Raw genomic sequence first — 8,469 nt, forward strand, 5'->3', positions numbered from 1 at the left:
AGGGTAAAACGGATTTCTGGATTAAACCATTTTTAAAGAGATCCTGAATTTCTTTCCATAGGATATGGGTATAGCTTAGCATAGATAGGCTGATCATTAACAATCCTAATTGTGGCTACAACGGAAGTGTTTTATGACAGTGCTTCGTTAGCGTCTGCGAAAGCTTTCTTCCTATCCATTAACATTTTCCAAATTTTTTTTTGTATAAGTGGAGGTGCGTCTGCGCAATCTACGTGAGTGAAATTGACATCCACACATTTATGGTACAAAATTGGTTCTGAACTATAGCCAAACTTGAGTTGGCTGGAGCTTAGGCAAAGCTCTGCTCCGACTTGTGTTAACAGGTCGAGGCCTATAATCCCATCAAAGGTGGAAAGTTCTGAGATAAGAAAAAAAGTAGACTTTTTTCCAAACATTGATACATAGCATTTCTCTGAGATTTTGGTGCTGCCATGGATGGAGTGAGTGGTAAACGGATTATCGACTGAGCGGACTCCTTTTAGCCCATGGTGCGGACGAATGAAATTATTCGCCGCACCTGATAAGGAACTTCATCAGGGTCCCCGCTATTTCCAGCCTGATGAAGGGCAGCAGGGACCTACCCCAAAAAAAATGAGAGCGTCTGAATCCCCATCCGAGTCGTCAGCTATTTGCGCCTCAGCACTTCTTGCAGCCGCTGCGTATTACTCAGTTCCACATTCTTGGCTCTGAGTAGTGTGATTTTGGCGCCTCTGACCCGTTGTTCGGTCAGAGGTGCTCCTTCTTTTGTAAGCTTGTGGGTTACTTGAGTTGACATACACTGGTGCTTGCGATGGCATCAGGACTTAAGACATTGAAGGGTCAACATCCATTGGTTGCTGATCATCGCTTCCGTTGCGTTGTCTACCACTACGCTGGTCGGTCTGCTTGGGCTAGTGTGGGCTTTTTGCAAGGCCAGACTGTGCCTCTGTTGCATCTGGGTCTTTTTGCCGTTGCTGAGCCTGAGGTCTTTGGTCGGGTCTCCGAGCCTTCTCCTCAACACTTTTGCCATAGTTTGCCGCAAAAGTGTATCTTTCGTGATTGACCTCAATCTCCTGTGCGAGCGCTAACGCTGATGGAAGATCAGGCGGGTGTGCCGCAAAGAGAACATTGGTGAGACTGCGCCTAAGACCAGAGATGAATACGTGCAGAGAATCACACCTTATCTTCTCGCACATGCCTCTCGCTAGTTCTGGGTCGTATGTGATATTGGTCTGGTTTATCGTGTAGGTAAGTTGATTGATCTGATCCTGTACCCTAGTGTTTATTTCTACCTGTCTATTGTTTGAATTTATTAACTGAGCTTCATTTATTCTTATTTTTTCTTAGTCGCTGGCATCAGGAGTGCCTGCTACCACTTTTAAGATTGAAACCAGAAAATCCAGACTCCTAGAGATTCTGTGGTGTGTGCCTAGGGCTTCCAGCATATCCCTGAGATGCTCTGCATCCACATTCAGAAGCTTCCTCATATGCGATTGCGGGAATATCTCACACAGCTTTGCCGTCTCGTCTACCATGCGCTCATATTCGGATCTGTTCGCTGAGTGTCTAACAAAAGCAAGTTCGTCCCACACAAGGACTTGACCATCGACGATTGGAATGTATTTGGCATGCGAGTAATGCGATCCGAGTACTTTTTTTTAACATTGAACGACCCATCACCAACTTATTTTGTAGTAAGGCGCCAACTGGCATAAAATGTTATACTTCTAGTCATTCCATCACCAGAACTAAAATGAGGTGCCAAGTGGCGTAATATCTTATACTTCTAGTCATATCCCATGACCAGAACTTATCTAAAATGAGATAAATGCCTAATGGCGCGATAAGGTTAAAAAAATGTTAATGATTAAATGGAAAAACTGGATGCTCTAAATCAAGTTGTCCTTGTGGACCACCCTCCACTTAATGAGAAGTGTGGTTCCCAGGTCAGCTTCCACGGCACTATGGTTTTTTTTCCGTTTTTTTTTTGGCATAAACTTTAATTTTAAACCTATTGAATTGAAATTTGGTTTGAATATATTTTTTAAGCTCCCAAAATGACCTACCAAGTTTCAAATGATTTGGGGCACTATTTCATATAGCTGCCATATAACCGATCTGGCCGATTTGCCCTAACTCCCAAGATGACCTACCAAGCTGCCATATAACCGATCTGGCCGACATGCAACAAGGCTCCATTAAACATTTTTAATTTTTATTTTCTATTATATTTTATAAAAAAAAACAGTAACAATTATACAAATTCACATTTTAGTATTCATCCATTATTAGTGCTTCATTCTGAAAGTAAAGATACATTTTACAAAAATTTAAATAAGTTTGGTTATGTCACTTACTATAGAAGTTACTCAATTTTCTTCTAGTTGATTGTATTCATCTTCTGAAGCAATAACCTCAAGTCCATCCAGTTCTTCATAATCTTCGTCGGACGAATTCTGTGTGGAATGTGGATCATCATTTTCACATTGAATTTCTAAATGTGGTGCTTGTAGTAGAGATATAACTTCTGCTGGTATGGTTTTCTTTTTGATTGTATTTCGTCGTTCTTTTAAATAGGTTCTGGACAGCAATGGATCACTACTATCCATGGATCTATTGAAAACGTCTGTAATATTGTCTAATCGACTGCATTTTCTAGCGTGGCCTCTTCTATCGCTCTTATATAATTTATTTCAGGATTCTGATGCATGTTCCCCAAGGCATCCTACTGGAACTAAACAAGTGTCTATTATTTGGTACCCATGTACTAAGACTTTGTGAACAGTGGGCGACATCGGATACCAAGGATATTTTTTCTGATAAGCCACAAAACTTTAGCACAGAAGTCTTTAAACTTTTCCGAGTTTATTTCGTACTCGCAGTTAATTGTCATTAGAATTGTATGAAAACTTTGTAAAATATCATAATCAAAATAAAGAATTGATGACAGTAAAGCTGCATTGGAAAATGCTCTTCTTGCTGTGTTGCCGTCATTGGAGTTTCCACTGCCATTTGAAAGAGGCTTGTCCACATTTAGGCCCATTTCTTTCATCATTTTTAATTGTAAAAGTCTTTTTCGTTCTTTTAGGTTAAGCTTGTCGCAGTCCTTGACATGCCACTTCTTAAGCTCAATTCTATATGAGATTTTTAAAACAAACTCGAAAAAGCGGATCCAATCATGTAAAGGACTGATTCCATATTGAAGAGCGGGTGCCTTAGCCATAAAAGCCTTCGAGTTTATGTCTTTAATGTTGAGCAATTGTTTTGGCTTCGCTCCACAGATTGGGCAAGACTGACAAGAGTTGGTGCCTGACAATATGTTTAAGACTTTCCCATCTATTAGTGTCATGTGGCCAATATACTCGACATATATATATTTTTTTTTAAATTTATACAAATATATTTGCATGTTGCGAATCTGGGCATCCAAATTTTCCTTTTCTTCTAATATAAGGGAGGTAGTTTCCTTAATGAATTCAATCTTCAAAGGGCGGCAAAATCTAACAGATTGCGGAGTCTTATTGAGCCAAATAATTTGTTGAGTTTCTTTTATCAATTTCAATGGGACAATTGTAGTAACAAACAGTGAACTGTCAATTGAAGGACTATCGTAGATCTGGAAACGCTGTTTGTATAAGCTCTGGCCGGACGAAACATCATATCCATAGCTGAAGAATAACTTGCAATGTACCACGTTGGGAAGTGTTTCTAAGACCTCGTGTTGCAATTCAAGAATGCGGGATGATGTATGATCCAAGAGGTTTTGCAATGATACAAGTGCCTTATTTTCAAAATACTCAATTCCTTTTGGCTTGAGTTTTAATTTAGAATTAAGAACGGCCGGATATGACGGGTATTTATCACATCCGTGAGTTTTTGCATTTCGTTGTATATTTATATACTGACGTTTTGTGAATCCATTTTCCATTAAAAATGCAAGCGCACTGTCAGCTGACATTTGTTTGGGCTCATCCGCAAAAAGCTTCTTTTTAATTTCATTAATGCTCTCACAACTCGCAGCTGCTTTTAAAACAACAGCCAAGTCTTTTTCGTTAGATTTTTTAGCTGAAACTGTGGCAGCATGTATGAGTAAGGGAGATAAGTTGTGATTCTCCTCTGAAAGTTCCGCGGCTAATTTTCTTTTCAGACGAGGACCAGCGCTTTCGTAATCACATTTTGGGCGACCCACTTTATTTGCCAATTCATAATGACCAGTGATTTCTATGAATAAGCTTTTCCCAAGCCATTTTGCGTGCTTTCCCTTAAATCTTTCTACAGTTGAATTACATTTAGGCAAGTGTTTATTTAAATAATTGACAAAGCCTTTCACTATTTCATTTATCGACTTTATGGTTTCGTTATCTAAATGTTTTTGTGTGATCACTCTCAATATGTGCTGTTGTACGGCGTCTCCTGAGCGATTGTTGTTGCTCCAAATGTCAACCAGCTCAGCACGACTGAACACATATGGTACTAGAAAAATTAGATTTTTTCGAAAACGTGTGGATTCGGACAAAAAGGATTAGTTTCTCATTAATCTGCACACTTTGGTTTAAAGTTTCTCACTTACAACTTTTTGCAACGCTTTGCCATGCAAAAGTACTGATCCACGAAACACAACTACACTTGTTAAGCTCGTTCTAAAAATACACATAAACAAAACACGGTACAATTGGACAAAAACAAATAACAACGACACAAACATTGGTAAACTTTAGTTTTACATACCTGGACAATCGTTTTCCATATTTATTCATTTCACTTTTGTGTAAACTTTCGCCAGAACAAACAATCAAAGTCGCAAAATTTTTCCCGCCAATTTTATACAAAACGGGTGGTACATAATCAGCTGACTTTAACAGCGCGCAAGCAGAACAGTATTGCTTCACATGTTAAAGATAAACATTTTTTTATCTGTCTAAAGTGTTTAAAAATTAAAAATCAAAAAATTCTTAAAATACGAAAAAAAAAAAAATTTACTTTATGCAAAAAAAAACGAAAAAAAAACCATAGTGCACGGCTCGCTTTTAACACAAAGGTGTGAATTTGTTTCCAAGCCTGCGAATAGACTTCACCAACACCTTTTCCCCAATTTCAAAGACCATATTCTGTCGAGAGTCATTTTCCTTAGCTCTTAGTGTGTCTTGTGCCTTCTTGAGCTTGTTCTAAATTTTCATTTGTGATTCGTCTGGGAGGGAACGGACAACATCAACGTTACTGAATGGATTGTCTTATTGTATTCCACCGTGGACAACAAAATTATTTCTACGGTATCACTCATGTTTTAATCGATCTTCAGACATCTGGCGAGCTCTAACAGGGTACTATGGAATCGCTCGACCTGGCCGTTAGAAACGCTATGCAGGGGCGGCGCGTTTGCAATGCTGACTCCATAATTGTTCATCAGCAGTGAGATAATAGTTTGGGAGCTTAAAACTGGCTCATTGTCGCAGTAGATTGTCTTAACCCCCGGGAAGAATTTCATGAGCTGTAACACCGGGACTTTCAGATCCTCTATTGTCCTAGATGGGATTGACTGAACTACAGCGAATTTCGAGAACTTATCAATGCAAGTCAGAAAAAAATGCTTGTCGATTGAAAAAATGTCCTCATGCAACATTTACCCTGCACACGAAGGGATTGGCGTCTCGCCAGTTTCCTGTTTTTTAGGGTGTCTATCGTATTTAGGCCTAGCGCAGGTCTTGCAGTTCTGTTAAATTTTATTGGCTATCTTTGTCGTTTTTGGGAAGCCATACTCTGAGAGGACCTGTTTAACATTTTCTTGCGCTGCCCTGTGTGCTCTGCTTGGTTCCGTGATGAGAATTTCTTTTCTTTCGCTAACACTGAAAATGTCTACGACCCGATTCCTGCAGTGCCAGAACTTTGTAGTCGGAAATTTCCGAACCAAATCATCCTGCACTAGTGCCAAAGTGTGTAAATCGCAGTGCAGCGCATTTACCACATTAGGCTTGATTGCTTCCCATAACTCTTCGAGAAGTGAATCTCTTCAGACGAAACTTAGGGTTTGTCGCCTTTTGTTTTCAAACAGGATGAAGCTACGCTTTAGTGGAAAACGTGTCCCTTCAAGAACTATCTGGTTCTGGAAGCTGTTCAAGAGCTTGTCAGTTGATTCAATGGGGTACGTCAAGGATCGCTCACTATGAGCTGTCGCGATGCATAAACTAGCATCTTGCTGGCTCAATACATTGAACTGCTGTCTGGACAGGACATCAGCAACTAGATTGTCTATTACTGGCTTGTAAAAAAATGCACGCATTGGACTCCTCAATGCGTGCCTTCCATCGGTTGATTATAGCGTTTGGGTTGCATTCAGATACGGTGAATGCCAGTGGCTGATGTTCTGTGAATATGTTGATGTCCTTTACACTAATAAATAATGGCGCAACTGGCCAAGGGCCCAAACGATGGCTAGAAGCTATCTCTCTTTTGTTGCATAGTTAACCTCTGGCCTTCTCAATGTCTTAGAGATCATTGTGATCAATTCGACCGGAATTTTTCGTGATCTATGTTTACTGACTGAACTATTTTCCCCCTTTAGGATGTCGGATATGGGTTTCCCGATCGATGCAAAACCTTTAATGAAGCATCTATAATAGCTAGCAAGTCCCAAGAATGACCTGACTTCGAAAACTGTCTTGGGCTCTGGGAACTCCTGAATGGCCTTAACTTTCTCTGGGTCTGTTGTGGCACCATCACTAGTGACAACAAATCCAAGGAAACTTACACTTTTCTTAAAAAATCTCGATTTTTCCTCCTGCAAGCTTATTAACACCTAGTCGACATGTCTGACATGGGAATCTTCATCTTTTGAGAACACGATGACGTCATCGACATAGACATAACATGACTTGCCGATCTGCTCTCGCAGTATGTCATCAATCATCTGGAAAATGCTAGCGGCGTTTCTCAAGCCAAAAGGAAGCCGACAGAACTCTTACTTTCCTCGGTGGTAGCCAGACTTAAGATCAAGGGTCGAAAAGTACTTAGCTTAGCCTAAATTTCCCAACATCATAGAGATATTGTGTATGGGGTACCTGTCTGGTATGGTTCTTTCATTGAGTTTCCGAAAATCCATTACGAGTCGCCTTTTTCGGTTACCCATTTCTTCCGTGCACTTTTTGTCAACCACCCAAATTGGGTTGTTATAGGTTGAAACGGATTTCTGGATTATACCTTTTTTAAAGAGATCCTGAATTTCTTTCCATAGGATATGGGTATAGCTTAGCATAGATATGCTGATCATTAACAATCCTAATTGTGGCTACAACGGAAGTGTTTTATGACAGTGCTTCGTTAGCGTCTGCGAAAGCTTTCTTCCTATCCATTAACATTTTCCAAATTTTTTTTTTGTATTAGTGGAGGTGCGTCTGCGCAATCTACGTGAGTGAAATTGACATCCACACATTTATGGTACAAAATTGGTTCTGAACTATTGCCAAACTTGAGTTGGCTGGAGCTTAGGCAAAGCTCTGCTCCGACTTGTGTTAACAGGTCGGGGCCTATAATTCCATCAAAGGTGGAAAGTTCTGAGAAAAGAAAAAAAGAAGCCTTTTTTCCAAACATTGATACATAGCATTTCTCTGAGATTTTGGTGCTGCCATGGATGGAGTGAGTGGTAAACGGATTATCGACTGAGCGGACTCCTTTTAGCCCATGGTGCGGACGAATGAAATTATTCGCCGCACCTGATAAGGAACTTCATCAGGGTCCCCGCTTTTTTCAGCCTGATGAAGGGCAGCAGGGACCTACCCCAAAAAAAATGAGAGCGTCTGAATCCCCATCCGAGTCGTCAGCTATTTGTGCCTCAGCACTTCTTGCAGCCGCTGCGTATTACTCAGATCCACATTCTTGGCTCTGAGTAGTGTGATTTTGGCGCCTCTGACCCGTTGTTCGGTCAGAGGTGCTCCTTCTTTTGTAAGCTTGTGGGTTACTTGAGTTGACATACACTGGTGCTTGCGATGGCATCAGGACTTAAGACATTGAAGGGTCAACATCCATTGGTTGCTGATCATCGCTTCCGTTGCGTTGTCTACCACTACGCTGGTCGATCTGCTTGGGCTGTTGGGGCTTTTGCTGCCGCGTGTAGTGTGGGCTTTTTGCAAGGCCAGACTGTGCCTCTGTTGCATCTGGGTCTTTTTGCCGTTGCTGAGCCTGAGGTCTTTGGTCGGGTCTCCGAGCCTTCTCCTCAACACTTTTGCCATAGTTTGCCGCAAAAGTGTATCTTTCGTGATTGACTTCTATCTCCTGTGCTAGCGCTAACGCTGATGGAAGATCAGGCGGGTGTGCCGCAAAGAGAACATCGGTGAGACTGCGCCTAAGACCAGAGATGAATACGTGCAGAGCATCACACCTTATCTTCTCGCACATGCCTCTCGCTAGTTCTGGGTCGTATGTGATATTGACTTTGTTTATGAGCAAAGTGAGCTTTTTCTCAACTTCGTCATTATA

Source organism: Drosophila innubila, chromosome X (assembly GCF_004354385.1).
Source record: "Drosophila innubila isolate TH190305 chromosome X, UK_Dinn_1.0, whole genome shotgun sequence".
Lineage (NCBI taxonomy): Eukaryota > Metazoa > Arthropoda > Insecta > Diptera > Drosophilidae > Drosophila > Drosophila innubila.